We start from the raw sequence: 19,131 nt of genomic DNA on the forward strand, positions 1-19,131 counted from the left end.
AATGTGCCCGTCAATAGCTACCCATGTTTGTATAAATAAACGACAAGGGTGTCTACCAGTATTAAGCACGGTAGGGCATCAGACATGTCAGAGCTTCACTAGTGGTGTAAATACATTCCACGTGGATTCATTGCATGCATAGTCGCCTTTTAATGAATATCACGCAAATCGTCATGGTGATAGGTACGTACGGTTTGTCCAGCATGTCCTAGGTGTGTCTATGAATATATATTTTTTAAAAATAATAAAAAACAGTGGCCGGCCCTGGGGATTGGGGTCAAAAAAATATAATTAGGAGACTGGCCCTGGGGGATGGGGTCATCAGGGCCAATAAATTAGAATAAGAAGGGGAACCAAACAGCCCCCCTTCTTAAAAAACTAAAATAAATAAAAGACTGGCATCGTGCCGGAGGCCATGCCCCCTCCGTGCAGCACTCTGCAAACGCGCCCCCAACAGGCATCTCCAGTATGCGCCAGGGAGCTGCGCTGCAGCCAGGTGTTCTGAGGCCAAGCCCCTTTTTACACCTCTCTGCAACGCAGCTCTGTGGCGCTTACTGGAGGTACCTAGTGGTCTAGTTTGACCCTAGGGACCCTTAGGATTCAAGGGGACTTAATCTCTCAACTTAGAACAGCCACAGGGCGCGTTTACACAGTGGTGAAGGGAGGGGACGGGGCCTGAGGTGACGTGTGCAAACACGCACTATGGCACGTTTTAAATTGGGGATATAATTTCCCTTCAATACTGAGGGCCCCTGGGGGCTAACTAGCCCACCAAGTGCTTCCAGTAAGCGCCACTGAGCTGCATTGCAGAGAGGTGGTCCAGGCCGTGCCACTTTTTACACCTCTCTGCAACGCAGCTCTGTGGCACTTACTGGAGGTACCTAGTGGGCTAGTTGGACCCTAGGGACCCTCAGGATTCAAATGAACTTAATCTCCCAACTAAAAATGGACACAGGGCGTGTTTACACAGTGGTGAATGGAGGGGACGGGGCCTGAGTTAACGTGTGCAAAAACGCCCTGTGGCCTGTTTTAAGAGGTAGTTTTATCCCCATGCCCTATTATATACTAGGGGCTTACAGAGGAGGTCATGCTAATCACAGGGGGACCCCAACGCATAATGTTCCCTAGTGTATGTAGGTGTTTTCACTGTATTCTAAGTGTCTTTTAACATAGCACTGGCTCTAGGACTGGTTAGTCAGACTCAGTTACCACCAGTATCCGTCTGAAAAAGTTGAGGGTACAGGATGATTTTGCAACAAGGCTTCTTTCTGCTCTTCTTTTTGTTCTTTCTGCACGTTATCCTTCTTCCTGCACTTATCTTCGTATTTGAGGACTTCTGTTGCTTCTTTCTGCACTTCTTTTGTTTCTTTCTGTGCATTTTTTCTTCTTTCTTCACATGTCCTATCTCTGTAGGCATAGTTAGAAATGAGCATTTAAAAAACCTTTGAAATTCACAGAAAAAAACATAGGTTTCAGGCACGTTATAGTTAGGAATTAGCATTTAAAAAACCTCAGAAATTCACTGAAAAAACCATAGGTTTCAGGGGTGTTATAGTTAGCTGGACTTTTCACTTGTACAAAACCATTGAAATTCCCCCGTTATAGTTAGTTCAGCTAACTATAACTCGCGCGCCCGCAATGCACTGCTGATGACGTCACATATTACATCACTCATGACATGGTCAGTGACATCACTCATGACATCACTGATGACATCTCAAATGACATCACTGATGACATCATCCTTGTGATAGAGTGGCAGACCTCCTCTCACCCTAATATAACCTTTGATACACACATTCAAAAATAGAGACTAAAATTTTCAAAACAATGGACATACCAATACCAGTTACAACAACCTCTTCAATAATTCTAAGATCCACATACACATCCACTCATTCACCCACAGTCCTATACAGTCACTCATACATGTACTCACTCATCATATGTACTCATACACCTATACATCCTGTTACACAATGCCACTCATCCATAGAGTTACTCACACACATAGTCACTCATGCTAATAAAGAATCAAACATACATTTACTTGCATATACAGTTATACACACACCACCATACTTACTTCTACGGAAACTTACACATACTTAGTCTTTTAAACAATCACTTATAGAAACACATACTTATTCATACAGGAACTCTTTCAATCTCTCACTCTCACATATACTCACATATATACACCAATAGTCACATATACTAGTTTAAAACATATGTAGTTACTCATAAAGACACTATTGAGACAGTCATTCACTCACTAACACACCCATACACACACTCATCCACCCATACAGTCCTGCACACATGCTGTGTTCAACCCATACAAACAGTGAGTCACTCATTCATGCACCTATGCACTACGTAATACCCCCCACCGAACCATGCAGACACTCAGACTGATACTGAAAAAACCAACTAATAACCTATATAGACACCCATGTAGCTACTCACCAACCCATGCAGCCACTTATACACAAAGTGAGAGACTGATACAGATATTTACATATTTAAACATTACTCACTAAGCCATGTATTCACTATGATACACTTAATCAGTCAGTTACACAATCAATTTTTCAAAAACAAATCATCCATTTAGACACTTATATACCCATTTATTCTTCCATCGACCTTGAGATATATATATATAAAACATATTTAATTTTCAGAAAAACACACATTCACTGGATGATGTCATTAGTGATGTCATCAGTGATGTCATTTGAGATGTCATCAGTGATGTCATGAGTGATGTCACTGACCATGTCATGAGTGATGTAATATGTGACGTCATCAGCAATGCATTGCGGGCGCGCGAGTTATAGTTAGCTGAACTAACTATAACGGGGGAATTTCAATGGTTTTGTACAAGTGAAAAGTCCAGCTAACTATAACACCCCTGAAACCTATGGTTTTTTCAGTGAATATATATATATATATATATATATTCACTGAAAAAACCATAGGTTTCACACACGTTATAGTTAGGAATTAGCATTTAAAAAACCTTGCAAATTCACTGAAAAAACCATAGGTTTCACACATGTTATAGTTAGCGGAAATTTTACTGATAAAAAACCAATGAAATTCCCCCGTTATAGTTAGTGCAGGCAACTATAACTCACGCGACCGCAATCCTCTGCTGATGCTAATACTGTATTTAGACACTTATTTGCCCATGTCTTCTTCCATACATTTTTAGCTATACATATATTACAAATATTTTTTTTTCATAAAGACACATATGTCATCAGCAGAAGATTGCGGTCGCGTGAGTTATAGTTGCCTGCACTAACTATAACGGGGGAATTTCATTGGTTTTTTATCAGTAAAATTTCCGCTAACTATAACATGTGTGAAACCTATGGTTTTTTCAGTGAATTTGCAAGGTTTTTTAAATGCTAATTCCTAACTATAACGTGTGTGAAACCTATGGTTTTTTCAGTGAATTTGTACGTTTTTTTAAATGCTAAGTTACTTTACGCCATTCGTGGCGTGCGCGCCCACTTAACGCAGTTCGTTCCGTGCGCACACGGTGCGCTTCGCGCACCGTGCGCGCACAGTGAGCACGCGCGCCCACTTTACGCAGTTAGTGCCGTGCACGCACGGTGGGCACGCGGTGCGATGACAAAGCAAGAAAGCACGTCAACAAATCTGTTTCTGCTTTCCTCCGTGACTATGGTATGGGTGCCATTTACCACAACAACTTGCGTTATGACATGCAAGACATTTATAGAGGAGATGGTGTGCACTTCAATGATGAAGGGAACAGAGTCTTCCTCTTGAACCTTAGACTCTGCATCGGTACTTACTTGTAGGTACCACTAAAAAATCATTTCATAAACACAACGGCTCTTTTTAGAGCCCCCTAATATCTAAACACTTAAATCTGATTTTCATTTATTTATTTATTTTTTTCCTACCGTACGCTTACCGTAAGCTTACCGTACGCGTACCCCGTGATTTTTTTTAAAATCAATAAATGTTTTCTTTGTACTTTTCTGTCCTTCTTTGACCCCCTTACAAATGTTAGGGGGTCTGTAACTCTCCTCATTGCCCCCTTTCCTTGTTTTCACTCTTTTTTTTCAGAGTGAAATACACAAAATGGCGGCCGCCGCTTCCTGGTTTCGGCCGATTCGAATGTTTACTAAGATCTAAGAGCCAATCAGAATCGCGCTCGCGCACGCCACCGTACGCTTACCGTAAGCGTACGGTAAGCGTACCGTAAGCGGGCTCAGATATATATATTGATTTAAAGGCTATTTTCTCAGAATCTACTGAACAGATTTACACCAAACCTACAAAAGGCACTTCCTTGACCTAGGGACTACCTCTCTGCCAAATTTTGAGTAATTCTGTTCAGCCGTTCGGGCTGTAGCTCGTTCCAAAGGTCCTATGGAAAAATGCATGGGAAAAACGCGTTTTGGGACCCCCCTTTTATCTCAGCCCCCGCTTGACGGATCCCCCCGAGACTTTCAGGGTAGGAGCGGAGCATAGCGCCCCACCTATTTTGAGAAATTCGCGAGGATTCGTCGACCGGCGCCAAAGTTATTCAAAATAGAATGTTGAGGTTTTCCTATGGAAACGTGGTCCTAACTATAACTACCTACTGGCGACCGCCAGTAGGTAATATATATGTATGTATGTATGTATGTATGTATGTATATATATTTATTTAGTTATTTATTTATTTATTTCAACAGTTACAGAGGGTAGTAGGACAAGGGTATAATTAACTAGTATATACCCTTTGGCAAGTGGGCAGGTGTTTCAAAAGTTAACATTCTCAAGCAAGATCCAATAAGACAGATCTAGTTTGTGTTGTTTCCATTCTGTTACCGGGGAATTGTTTGGGTATAGGAAAACCAATTAACCTAGCAAATAAATAATTCATTTATTCTGAATCAGCTTGAGAAAGTCCAGTAGGAAAAGTTGAGGTACAGTTATGTGACTGTTCAGAGAGCATTTTTTTTGCCAGTCACAGGGCCACGTTTTCCCCACAAATGCATCACATAAAACACTGACTGCAAAGAATTAAGCCAGACTGTCAACAGGGTAAAAATGTCCTCTTATTGATGAGTAAGGCATATATGCAGCACAATTAATAGTATTCTTTACTTATTGTGTAAAATTAATGGAGGCACGCTAGAGTTTGGTCTGCTACTCTCCGTTGTATATCGCTGGGGCAGCTGTAATGGACAATTTGTTATCTTACTTCATTTCCAATAGCCCTGCTCTTCTTTGACTGCATTTCAATTCCACACTGACTCCAAAGAGGCACATGAATAATAATAATACTATGTCACACACGTCATGTATATAAACACAGATATCCTGTCTGTTGTAAGTAGACAATAACAAAAGCAATGCACTGCAGTACAGGGAAGGAAACAAGATATATATTTTATTTGGCATGTTCGTTATAGAGTATCCCACCCACCAAACTCTAAATCAGGTAATTAGGGGGCTTATTACGACTTTGTCCGTGCTGTGCCTGCTTTGTGCCAATACAGCACCACTAAAACCGTGCAAAGATTACCCTCCTGATTACGAGTTGAACTTGTGCAGGAGGATGATCCTTTTGCCATTCCCACAACGGTGCCCTGAAAAAAGGCATCACAATGGGAATGGCAAAAATGTTCCTGCCTGGCATGGACTGTGTAGTCTATGCTGTGCTAGGATTGGGGGTGCAAGCAGACAGGATGGCACATGGTGTGCCCCTCTGAATCCACCACATGGCAGGAGGGTAATGGGGCCCTATAGACCCCCTTGTTTTTTCTCCACTGCCAGCCTTTTTGTGGCAGGCTCACAGCCATGAAAAGGTGCACCAGACCCACTCATAATACTGTATTACCCCTCCGCCGCGCCAATGCCAGGAAATAGCAGTTCCCTGGCGCAGCCGGCAATTCGTCATGGAAGTGTTGCAGGGATTCTGCTCATGCACAGAACTATGCGCAGGAAACCAGGACCTCAGTGAATTGCGGTGTACCAAAAACTCACCTTAGTACCCAGAACCCCTATCCGACCAGCATCAGTGTCTCATTCGCTCTTCATACCATATAGAAGCTACCAATGATTAGAGAACCCAGAATATCCGACTTAGAGTACTCTCAGGAATGGTGAGAATCAGAAATACCTGTTCGTTATTATTCTCATATCAGTCCACAACAAGAGTATTCAGAGACACAGTAAAGTTTAAAATGTTTATTTTATAAACTACGTGTCCGAAGATGCAGGACTTTGGCTAACATACGCAGACAAATGAGTAAAATTAAAACCATCAGCATTGTTACGATACCATCGAAAATTAAGGGAGAAATCATATTACAAATGATAGTGGAATACAACCACCCTCCCTTCGCTAGTAAGCTAATATTATTAGACTAATAGAAGGTCTCTAGGTTTGAATGGGGAACCCCATATCGTAAAAATCAGCTTAGGTAATTCACATCACAGGATCAGCTTTGCTCTGTGCCTGGAAAAGTTCTTCTCCAGAATGTGTGTAATGCATGCAAACTGCAATATTAAAAGCTCTCGACTTTCAGATATTTGCAACTGTGTGCGTGTTATGGCTAGAGCGTAGGCCGATCAACCTGAACTCAAAAACATACATTGTTTGGTGGCTCACACTGTTTCTGCACACAATGTTCAGACCAAGGTCGCAGTGAGCGTCTAGGGATGTGAACAACAGTCAGTTCTCATTTGAAGAAAAGGCAAGCAAGCAGTTTTCAAATAATAACATCTATCTGCAGTGTCGTGTGCAAAAGCAGCAAAAGTTGCAAGATGGCATTTCTAACATCTAAGACGCTTATGCTAACATAGCAATGTGTGTCATCTAAAACTCTGCCTCCACTACAGACGTTTTGAAATATATATACATCAGTTGGCCAGAAAAATGTGGCACATGCCAAGAATACTTTTTTCAATTATTTGGTAGGCTGGAACAGAAATTAGCGAAGAATAATGGAGAGAAGTACTGGTAGGAGGTGACTGAGTGGGCAATGAGAAACACACCTTGTTTTTGGTTTGTAATGCATTGAAAACTTTGTAATGCAATATTAACTGAAGCTGACACACATTGCACAGCTAAGACTGCCATGCCAAATTGAACCATGCTGCAACTAGGTCAGGGGTAGTGAAATGTCATAGGCAGTGAGGTGATGAATGATGATGGGTGGAATCTCTTAACAGATACAGTATGCTTCATTTGTCAATAAGCAAGCAATTTGACCACCCGTTCCTGCCACCGCTGGGATTTCCCCATTCAACCTCCTGCTGGGTCTCCTCTGTCACACTGGCTCTGCCATTGCAAGCCACAGCACTGGTGGTCTGTGCGGCTAGATAAAAGATTACACATTTTAGATACCAGATTCGCCTCCTACATAATTATTATTATTTTTGAACAAAGTACAACAGCAATAACTCACTAAAGTTCAGTTAGTATTCTTCTATTGAGACTATCACTTTGGGAGGTTCATTGGTACACATGTTAGATAAGCCAGGTAGTCAAGCCAAACAAAATTGTTTCATAAATGAGGGACACAGCTGTGATGACTCTAAGTTATTGAAGTGCAATGAAGGGATGGAATGGTCAATGAAGGACATATAGTCTTGGTTAGCATCTGCATTGGGATCCCATATTTTCCTGCCATGCTGCACTACCATTGAAACTGTAGCTATACTGTATAAATTTATCATAACACAACATTGGGGTGGTTCATAACCATGGCCACTCTTGTTTTGACTGCTTGAGCATGAGCAAGAAAGCTTTGTGAGGTGAAAAATTGCTTTATTGGGCCCGCAATCTACACAGTACCAAAAGTCTGTTCTCTTAGACTTACAGTACCACAAGACATATAAGGGTAGAGGGAAAACTTACTAAAAAAGCAGAAGAAAGCTACAAGCAGGAGGAAGTAAGCTGCAAAAACATGAAATATAGAAAAAAGCATAATGTAGGGATAGGATAACAAGAATTTAACAAACATTAGAGAGAAGAGGTAAAAAAGACAGTTTAAAAAACAAACAAGGCAAAATGATTCTAATTGTGGGGAGAGGTAAAAGGTAGGGAAATAATAATAACAGGACTTACTCAGGCCAGCAGAACAATTGGCAGTGGCGCTGGTGATGGTGGTTCCACCCACTGCATAAAGAAAGGCAATGCTAACTCCAGGATATATTATCTTAGTGACAGGGCAGAGGAGTCTGATCACTTCTTAAATATTCAGCCCAAGCAACCGCAGAAAAGTATGAGTGTGTATCACCTAGCACCTGACTATGTCAAGCTTGATCAGATATTATTCATAACTTAAACTTACCTTACCTCTGAGTGTGAGCAGCATGCTATTTGAAAAAAAACAGCAATTTCAGAAAACAAAATGTAATTACTCACCAAACCTCGCAACCTCAACACCCTGTTCACGATATATTAGGCCTGCCAGCAGTGCATAAGCTGCTGTGTTGGGCACTGCACCCCAGCGCATGCATGGTGCACTCTCCCGCACAGCAGGCAAGGCTTTCGTGAGGCGTACCCTTCTACCAGGCTTGCCGCCTCCTGCCAGCATTAAGGGCAGGTGGTGCTCCACAAAACAACCAAGCATGGCCACCTTCTTCTCTGTAAATATTGGGTGGGGCAGCACCCCTGAGCAGCATCGGTGACCACAAAGTGTGCGACTTGCAGTTGCCGGCGCCCTGGTGCCGCCGCTTGCTGCCTGTTCTGCCTTGGCACTGAGTGAAAACAACAAAAAAGTAGGACAAAAGCAAACAGCAAAGCAGAAAGGAAAAACTAAAGGAATTGGAACACAAGGGAGGAAAGGAATCAGAAAAAAGTACAAAAGTCATGAAAAAGTAAAAAAAAAGACAAAAACATAAAATACACAAACAGAAAGACACATATTGATAAAAAACAATAAATGCTGGGTGGATGAGTGAGTAAGGAGGTGGATTGGCACAGATTGAGAGAAAGGCCATACACCATGCACAGAACAGCAGAAAAAGCTGGAAAAACAAAATGGCTGCACTAATGCGAACCGCGTGGTGCCTTCCACGCTGATTTTTCAGCACAGAATGCACTGCTAGCCTGAAAAAGCAGCCTGGCAGTGCTGACAAGCATTCTTCTGTCCATTGGTAGAGTTCAGCTGAATCACCTAAGCCTAAAATGAAGTGCAATTGGAGGGGGACAGGGCTAAAAAGCTGATCACACAAGGCAGATGTGATGAGTAATGTTAGCTCAATGGACTAGAAAGTGCAAGTGGGAGGGACAGTGGTAGAATAACTGACTATGGAGTAGAGGATGGAGGGGATAGAGGCATGCAAACTGACAACAGATAGTAGGGGCAAGGAGACAAGGGCATCCAGTGAACCAAGCAGGGCAGGAAGGATGGGCAGTGGTAAAACAAAAGACCACAAAGGTCAGGAGAGAGGGCACAGGGGCTTGCACATGGACAATGGAAGGGGGGAGTGAAAAAGCAGGAGCAGCAAACTGATTATGTAGGTCACACATGAAGGGAAGTGGAAACACAACGTACCATGAAGGGAAGGAGGGAGGGGATAGGGGCTTGCAGATGGGCAAATAGAGGGAAGGCAGGAGGGGGTCAAGGGCAGGAACAGCAAGCTGACGAACAAGGGCAGTGCCAGCACAAGAGCCCATGTATGGTATGTGGGAGGGTTAGGAGTAGCACAACGCACCATGGTGGGCAAGAAGGGTGAGACACAAGCATACCCCAAGGCCTATGGTGGCTAAAAGGGAGAGGGAAGAGGCTGGACTAAGACAACAGAGGGGAAGGGAGCAGGAGCAAAGGCAGCCAGCTGACCACGCAAGATGTACAGGAGGGACTGTGGTAGCACAACAGACCATGCATGACAAGAAGGAAGTGCCATGACAACACAACAGACCATGGAGGGCAGTTGGCAGGGACAGCACAGTTTTCCATTGGGGACAGGAGGTAGGGGACAGGGCATGGACTTGGATGATGGAAGCAGGGAGGAGGTGGTAGGGACAACAACAACAAATGGACCATGCTAGGGAGGCGGGAGGGACAGTGACCAGCACAACAGACAATGCAGGGCAGGCAGGGCAGGCAGGAGGGGAAGTGGCAGCTCATGGAGGGTGGAATGAAAGGAGGGGACAGGGACATGCAAATGGACAACGAAAAGCAAGAGGAAGCAGGGCAGGGACAACAAGCTAACTGTGCAGGTCAGGCAGGAGGAGCAACAGCAGCACAACAGACCATGCAGGGCTTGAGTGATGGTGCAAGGGCATGGACTCAGATAACAGAGGTCAAGGGAGCTGGTCAAGCATAGGGACAACATGCTAACTGTAGAGAGTTAGCGGGAGGGGAAGTGGCTGAAAATCGCACCAAGAATGGCAGGGGTTAGCGGAAAGGGCATTGGCTTGTACAACAGAAGGCAGGGAGGAGGTACAACTGTTCATATTAAATAGTTGTAATGCAAAGCTAAAGACAAATTTTACATAGTGAGGATGTTTATAACTGTAACGTATCTTTAATCTTAGTTTTTTACAGTGAATTTTGTTGGTTCTTTTTTAAACATAAGTTAATGGGATTTGTTTGTATACCTAGCTATAATGTCACTTTAACCCAGTTGTTCCCAATCTGTTCACCATGGCATCCCAGAGCACCATCAAAACTAGCCTGTGACACTGTGCACCAAATCCAAAGTTCAGAAACCACTGTTGTGGTGAAATTGTGTAATGACTGTAATCAATGTAAATATGTTAACCAAACTGAAAAAAATAAATTCCTTTATTGTCATTATATGGGCGGGGATTCCTTTGTGCTTGTTTTCAGGGATCTTGCAGGTTCATGACACACTCTTGTGTTTGATCTCGGAGACTGGCTGCAGCAGACCTCACCCTGGGCTCTTCCAGAAGTGAAAAGCCTGGTGACCCAGTGTGCCCCCCCCCTCACGTCTACCTTCTGTTTTGTTTCTGCAGGTCTTGCGAGCCATGAGTGGCAGAAAATTTGGTGCACTTCTTCCTATGTATCTTGTGGCCAAGACCGACACAGAGGCATTATAAACCAGAGGGCGGGTAAGCGGAAGTGTTTTGGAAAGAACGTTTCTTGTATTACTGCAGTAATCGGAGAACAAGGAGTCTTGCGGTTCATTCTACTGTTGCTCTCTTACTGGATACTGACTCATTGCAGTACACTCATGGGTATCCTGGCTTGTCTGCTGCAAACATGATGCACTCCTAATTATATTTCTCTGGGTGCACAATAACTCTCTGCTTACCTTGCAGGGTCTACTACGAGCATCTCCGCTTCCATGGTTTAATTCAAATACATATGATAAGAGGCTCAGCAAGGACTCCTCCAACAAGCAGAATTGAACAATATAATGCTTTTATGCTGACCAATTTTGAAAAACTCTACTCAATGTCCAAGCTTTCCAGTATTTTCTAATATCTTAGCCATCCCAGGCCCTTTTGCTTTGGCAAATGAAAGATTTGACAAGATAACAGCTGGCATCAGTCACCCCCTGAAATATCTGTCTCCTTGGATGTTGCTGACATTTCAACATTTAACTGGCTGTAATCATCAGCGCAGTTTTCTCCAAGGGCTTTCAAATCACAGTGTTTAACTTGCAGGAAGATTACTCTAACAGAGTGCTGTGCCACAGAGTTCTTATATCACATTGCATTCAATTATTTAATTTTGCTATGGTTGTGCAGTCCTTTTCTGCAGGAAATTACACAGGTGGCAATGTATCCATGGATCCCAAAACAGCATTAAATCAGGAAAGGCTACGTTCACTTATAATGAAATATCAATGAAAGTCCAACAATCACACATGCCCCAGTGCAGAGCGCTGCTGGCACTGAAGCCAGGATTTGTGAATGTGGCGCTCTGGGGTCACTTGGCAGCTCCACAGATCCATTGTCTAGGTGCTTCTGCTCATTCATCGATTTCTGGCTCCTGTTTGCAAGAACGAGCAGTGACAGGAAGGCAGCAGAATGCCAAAGTTTCATGTGTAAGCGGTCTCTCTTCACTACTTCTATAGGTGTCTGTGGAGAGCTGAGCGATCACTCCCTACACATCTAGCCCAGGACAGCAGGAAGATGTGGGATGAATCAGCAGATGCCCTAAGGGTCACTGGAAACAGGTTGTGCAAGGTAGTGGCCATGGAACCTGAGGAGAAAATAGACTTCATAAAGAACAGGAGCACTCTTTCAAGAATGTAGATGCAATGGGCAGCCATGGTGGTGGTGATAAAGCAATATCCTTGCAATACAAGAGGTCTGGCACAAAGGATCTTCAGTGGAGGATTAGCAATGAAAAATATGGAGGTCATTCAGGGGCTTCCTTCTTCTTTGGTCTGTGTCCAGACTACCTCTTTGCAAGAGGTTGTTCTACAGCATTGTATTGTAGTGGCATTTGTATGGCAATGCATACCCCCACATAGGTGCTGAAGCCCAGGGTTTGGTGGGTAATATGCTGCTCCTTGGGACTGCTTGGGTGGGAGAGTGGGTGTCTTTAATATGATCTATATCAGTGGTGTTTTCATGTTGTGCTTGAAGGTCGGATGCTTAACATGCTCTCATCATGTTTTGTTGCTATGCCGTATCATGTAGCATTGTGAAAAGGGTGAAAGATAAGATGCTTACTATTATAAATAGATAGTGCATGGATGGAAAGTAATGCATACATGGAGTTTGGCCTGTGTATGAAGTCTTTTGGTGTCGTGTGTGCATTGCATGCTATGCAGATAGTGTCCGTGCCAACATGTGCCTGGGGCTGTGATTAGAGTGAAATGAAGTAGAGTGAGATACAGCCAAACATTTAGCTGTGTCTCCCATCATCAAGGTGATTTGCTCCAGTTCGCTGGTACCATGATGACGTCACCATCTGTGAGCATGAAATGTCAGTTTGTCATGACCACTGAATATAGGGACAGCTCTGCAAATGTATGTAAAGCATATTTCAGCTAAATAGAATAAGAGTTGTTTTTTTTGTATTGCTTGCACCCTGAACAAATTTACTTCATGGCGCTTTTATATTAGGTGGCCAAGGAAAATGAGAATGTGAAGTAAAGGGATTTGCCTGAAATTTCTCTGTCCTGTTAATAGCAGGTGCAGGAGATCCCAGGGAGGCGGTGCACAGATTACTACTCTTCAACAGGACAAATTGAGTGGTCAATACACGTTCTTTGTTCTAATTTCTAATTCCAGTTTTCACTCAGTTGTCCTGTATTCAGTGTTTTTTGCATTTTAAGAACTAACTTAGGGAGAAATAGAGGCACATAGGGGCAGATTTATGAGCCCCTTGCGCCACTTTTGCGTCACTTTTCCCATGTTAAAAGTGACGCAAAAGTGGCGCAAGGGGCTCATAAATCTGCCCCATAGCGTTTATAACTGAGACTTGGGCTGATGCCGCATCTGGCCCAGACCTGGTTACAGCCACCCCTCCCGGCTATTCGTTAGCCAGGCTGGACCATATTGGAAATGGAGGGGGTGGCCTAGCAATTATATTTAAAGTCAACTTCAAAGTCAGATTTGACCCTCTACCCTACCCTGGTTGCGAAGCCCTGACCTTTAAAATTGGCCTTACTAATCACTACTCCTTCAATGGAGCCCTGATTTATAGACCCCCTGGTCCTAGAAATCTCTTTTTAGACATGGAAAAGTCCCCAAGGGACATAAAAGTTAACTCCTCTGACTTCACTATTCTTGGTGATTTCAGCTTTCACCTAGAGAACATGGAGGATCCGGGCACTCTTGATCTTACAGCCTCCTTCTCTCTTCTAGGGCTATCACAACTAGTTTGCGGTCCTATGTATTGTGGCGGCCATACCCTAGATGGCATCTTTTCAGACTGTCCTCTCATTCAGGTCTCCCAGTCTCTACCATTAACCTGGTCGACCATAGGGCAGTGATGTTCCAACTGAACCGAGGGGGCCACAATCTGAAAGCGCCCAAGAACCTGCTTAGGATTAGCCATCGACCTTGGCATTTGATTTCGAAAGGCACATTCACTAGAGCCCTTAAAGATTCTATCATGACAGCATCTCCCAATCTGGATCAAGCAACGGAGTATTACCATCAATGGATTAGGTTTCTATTAACAGCTTAGCTCCACCCAACCGAGGAAACAACAACAGAACCATTCCATCTGAACCCTGGTTAAACAAAGAACTTAGACTTGTCAAACAATCGTGCAGAAGGTCAGAGAGGAAATGGAGGTTGAATAACTGCTTGGAGGATAAAGAATCCTATAAGGAAAAATTACAACAGTACAAAAAACTTCTGTCCAAAATTAAATCCAATTTCTTCATAAATAGATTAACACGGCTTTGAGTGCCCCAAAGGAGTTATTCTCCACTGTGGTCAAGCTTAGCAACCCATCTCCAGCCAGCAATCTTAACGCAGATGCTTCTTTTTGCAACAAACTTGCTACCTTTTTTAAAACCAAGGTAGAAGTGATCTTCAATGCGTTAACTTAAAGTGCCAGCTCTGGGGGTCGATGCTCGATTGACAACCCTCAGGCAGCAGTGTATAAAGACCCCAAAGCAGGAAAGGCAAGTAGGATAGCGACAATCGCAAAGACAGAAGTGGTGATACCTTCCCATTCCAATAATCCCAGTCTTTTGGCTTCCTCCCCCTTACAATAGACCAAGCTACCAACTGGTTCAGGCAAATTAAGTCGGGCTCACCTCTCGACCCATGCCCTCCTAGCGTACTACAGTTGGGATCAGCTATAGTTCCTGGACATCTGTTGGGGATTTTTAATCATATGCTCCTGTCTGGTTACTTCCCCAAAAGTTGGAAAGTCGCATCAATTCTTCCTCTCTTTAAAAAAAACAATCTGGAGGCTGATACTCCCAACAACTGCAGACAATATCTCGACTTCCCTTTCCGGCCAAACTTATAGAGAAAGGTATAAACACCAAGCACTTTCTTAATATCCAGGAACACGATTTACTGGATTCTTCTCAGTTCAGCTTTAGAAACCAACATAGCACTGAGACAGCTTTGATCACAGCCGCAGAATATGTCATAACAACTTTAGACGAAGGAGGGAACGCTGCACTAATTTTGCTAGATCTCTCGGCAGCGTTCGATACTGTGACCCATCAACGCCTTATTAACCGGTTATCCGAGATAGGTGTTAGAGGCACTGCTCTTAAGCTCCTCAGTTCATGTCTTACCGACAGAATGCAGTACGTGGAATGTGATGGTCACAGATCCACTCCGTTCACCCTTTCCTGGGGCATACCACAAGGGTCGTCACTGAGTCCCACCCTTTTTAATCTGTATGTTGGACCTCTGGCTTCACCGATCAAAGGCCTTGGCTTCTCTGTCGTCTCCTAAGCTGATGACACCCAACTTGTAGTGTCAGTCACAGGGAACGCTGATAACACAGCTAAATGCCTCCACAACTGTATGCTACAGATTGGGAGGTGGATGTCTAACAACTGTATGAAGTTGAACTCAAATACAATTGAGGTGCTGCTTTTTGGTAATAAACTATCATTTTGGTCCCCTTGTTGGTGGCCTCAGGAAATGGGTGCACTCCCCACTCCTGTGGTAAAATTGATAAATCTGGGAGTTCAGTTTGACGAAAAACTCTCCTTTGTGGGCCATGCCAATGCCATCACCTTGTCTTGTTTTTTCATCTTCGAAGCTCTTAGGAAGGTCCTCCCTTTTATCCCTCCAGACCTACGTAAAACAGTGATTACCACACTAGTCTTTTCTAAAATTGACTACTGCAATGGGCTGTTATTGACCGCCCACAAGAATGCCTTGGACAAACTATAAATGGTTCAGAATGCGTCGGCCAAGTTGCTTTTAGGGATCCCAAAACATCAGTTGGTGTCCAAGTTTCTCCCCTTACTCCACTGGCTCCCGGTCAAAAAAAGGCTTATGTTCAAATCCCTGTGCAAAGCCTTCAAAGCCCTTCATTCTGAGGGTCCATTGTCTATTAGGCACCTCTTCCATCGTTATATCCCTGCCAGCAACCCACAATCTGCCTCCCAGAATAATCTGGTTGTTCCCATGTTTAAAAGAGCTACCTGGGGAGGCAAGAGGTTTGCAGTCGCGACTGCTAAACTCTGGAATACGATGCAATTTACTCTCAAAACTTCGAATAAACTGCTTACCTTTCGTAAAGCGCTTAAAACCTGGCTTTTTAATTATTAGCTTAGTATGCTCCTCTATTTCTCTGGTGCCTCACTGATGTCTGTATTTTTCCCTTCCCCTTTTCCCCTTGGAAGTCAGCGCCTAGACACCCGCGGAAAGTAGTGAGCTTTAGAAATCCTCATTTCATTTAATTTTTTTTCATTTCATTTCACTGTCTGGGATGCTGGGTCCAGATCCTTTGAGGGTCACTAGTTCCATGGGCAATGGAAGGGACAGGGTAGATATTCAACTGGAACTGGAGCCAGCTTCCAGTCTTGTCTGGCTTGCCCATCACTAGATGGGAGGAAGGTCACGCTGCTGGGCTGGTTTTGTACAGCACCATCAGACCACTAATGGAAGGAAGATAACGCTGCTGGGGTCATAAAGCACTGGGGACAGTGAAGGGGACTCACAGTGCTATAGTGAGAGTACTGAGAGAGCACTGATGTTAGAAAGCTCACACTGCTGAGTCTTATATCAAAGACAAGCTGCTAGAGGAAGCTAATGTTTCTGGGGTCCTATGGGGTACATCGCAGGGAGAGGTCACTGCTACAGTCTTAGCACTCACAGGGCACTGCTGGGAAAAGATCATATTACTTGAAAGTGTCCTCAGCTCCAGGCATTCTACATCACAAGCAGTGTCTGCCCCTCATTCAGAACTGGATGTTAATCACTGATCTGAGGCTCAGCACCACAAAGAGCTGCTATTTGCAAGAAAAACAAGCAATTAATAGTCCAAACCTGAGTCTGCTATGTGAACCGAGCCCAATTCAGTCCCCAACTTTCATACAACACCAAGTTACTTGGATTCACCCTGGACACCAACCTCAGTCTCAAGGGCCACACTGCCAAGGAAACATGTCAATCTAATCAGTTGTTGACACTACATGGGGCTCTACAGTAGGGGTGGGTGGTAAACTCCGCTCCACCAGCAGAGTTTGCAGAGTTTTGGCCACTACGTGCTCCACGAAGAGCGCAGAGTTCCAAACAACTTTGCAAAGCAGTGTGGAGTTGAGTTTTTCCTCTTTCGCAGCTCGCCAACATTAAGTTGGTGAGCAAGAGGGAGGAAAATCACATGCTTGACCACCTCCCAGTGAGATTTCTCAACGCGTGCGGTCACGGCATGTCGCTACTGCTCATGATGAGAAATTTGCCGCTCGTGTTGAGGAAGCTGCCACTCGAGTAGAACATTTACTCGAGCGACAGAAAGCAGCAGTGCCTTCTTGCTCTGCGCATGGTGCAGACAAACCCCTGGTGCTAAAAATCAGTGCAAGCAGCACGACTTACAGCACTACACCACATGCAGAATTCCACGGAGCGTGGAGGAGTTTTTTCGGCACATCACAGAGTTCCATGTAGCAGAAACTCCACAAACTCCATACAGGCCTACTCTGCTTACATCTCCCCCACCCGCAAAAAAAAAGTAATATAATGGGGAGCGACGCCAAAGGGCAATAGGTCAAGGGAGACACAGGTTCAAAAAGTTTGGAAACCACTGCTTTAACCTTAAGTTAGTTCATTGAATTACTATAGCTTTTTTATATAAATTAAAATCTAATGAACAAAGTAAAGAACAATTACTATTTTGTCTCTAGGATTTATAGTGGATTTTCTGTGGTATGTTTTAATGTACAAACTTAACGTATATTATTAGTTTAATTATGTTTCACAATTCATGATCCTGCTGTGCTCCCGCGGGACTCATACAACGAATGGAAGGGCTCTGTGGAAGTTCTGTGTGGGTTTTACTTCCTAATTTAGTTTCCATGGGAGAGCCACATGACCAACAATGTGTTTTAATTATGTTTAATATAAAACAGTAATTTTCATTTAAGTTTGTACCCTTTCAACCTCATTTAGGAGTGGCACATAGGTGTGATCACTTGTTGCGTTGGTCCTTCCCAGTATTCTTTGCATTTTTGCAAATTGTTGAGGGATTTTACTTTTAGAATGGCATCTGGAGAGAAAAGAGAAGACATAGAAGAACATCAGGGGAAAACTCCACCAACCAACAAAGATATGCTTATGCAGCAGTTCTTCACAATCCATCTATGAAAGAAGGGGGTGTCAGCTAAAATTGACACATACCGAATATGTACGAAGACCTTCTCAGGGAGTACTTTTACAAAGTACTCCCCCACATCATTGGGGATGTGTAAGCACATAAGAGCATGCCACACCAAATGCCTTGCCAGAGCGGAGCAGAAACGTGATGCAGAGGAGGAGTCTGCATCCACCTCAATACCCTCCATCGCACCTGTGGACACTACCACCTCAAGTGCTCCAGGTACACAGCAACACCAAAAGTGCTTAGCAGCACATGATAATGTACTGTGGAAAGTAAAGCAAAGTAATGATCTTGGGGAGCAGAGTGTGTTGGCCGGAGAGATGTTGGGCTTGGAACGCCAGTGTGGAAAGAATACGTATTTTTTGTCTTTATCTCTAAGTTCAGTTGCCAGTTTTAGAACAGACTTTCTTGAGTTAAAAACAGAAAAATGTAATGTTGTCTGTCAGGTGTGTTTCTATATGTCAATGTATCACAACAGCCTACAATAGCAGTCTTTAAATAATAATAAAAGTAATGTCTACTGTTATAAGTATAAGTAATAAGCAAGCACTTTTAATAACAACAGATTTCCACTAGATTTGAAAATATTTTACTTCAGGTTTGCATTACTTTTTTAACACCGACGTGGCACAGAAGAGACAAAAGCAGAATCTCCAGAGCTGAGAGTAACACTCCTTTGCAAATGTAGCAGGGTCCTACCCACACCCACAGCAGTATTTACCATGCACCCTACATCCAATTTCTCCACTGCCCCCAAAGAAGCCAAAATGTGACATCCTAGCTGACCTTATAATCAACCTTGACCTACACCTACAAACTACTCACTGAAACATAGCTAAATTAATTCTTATCCCCTATACTAGACATCCTAGTTACAACCCTCATGGCATCATCTGACTAGATTGCTCAGGCC

Source organism: Triturus cristatus, chromosome 10 (assembly GCF_964204655.1).
Source record: "Triturus cristatus chromosome 10, aTriCri1.1, whole genome shotgun sequence".
NCBI lineage: Eukaryota > Metazoa > Chordata > Amphibia > Caudata > Salamandridae > Triturus > Triturus cristatus.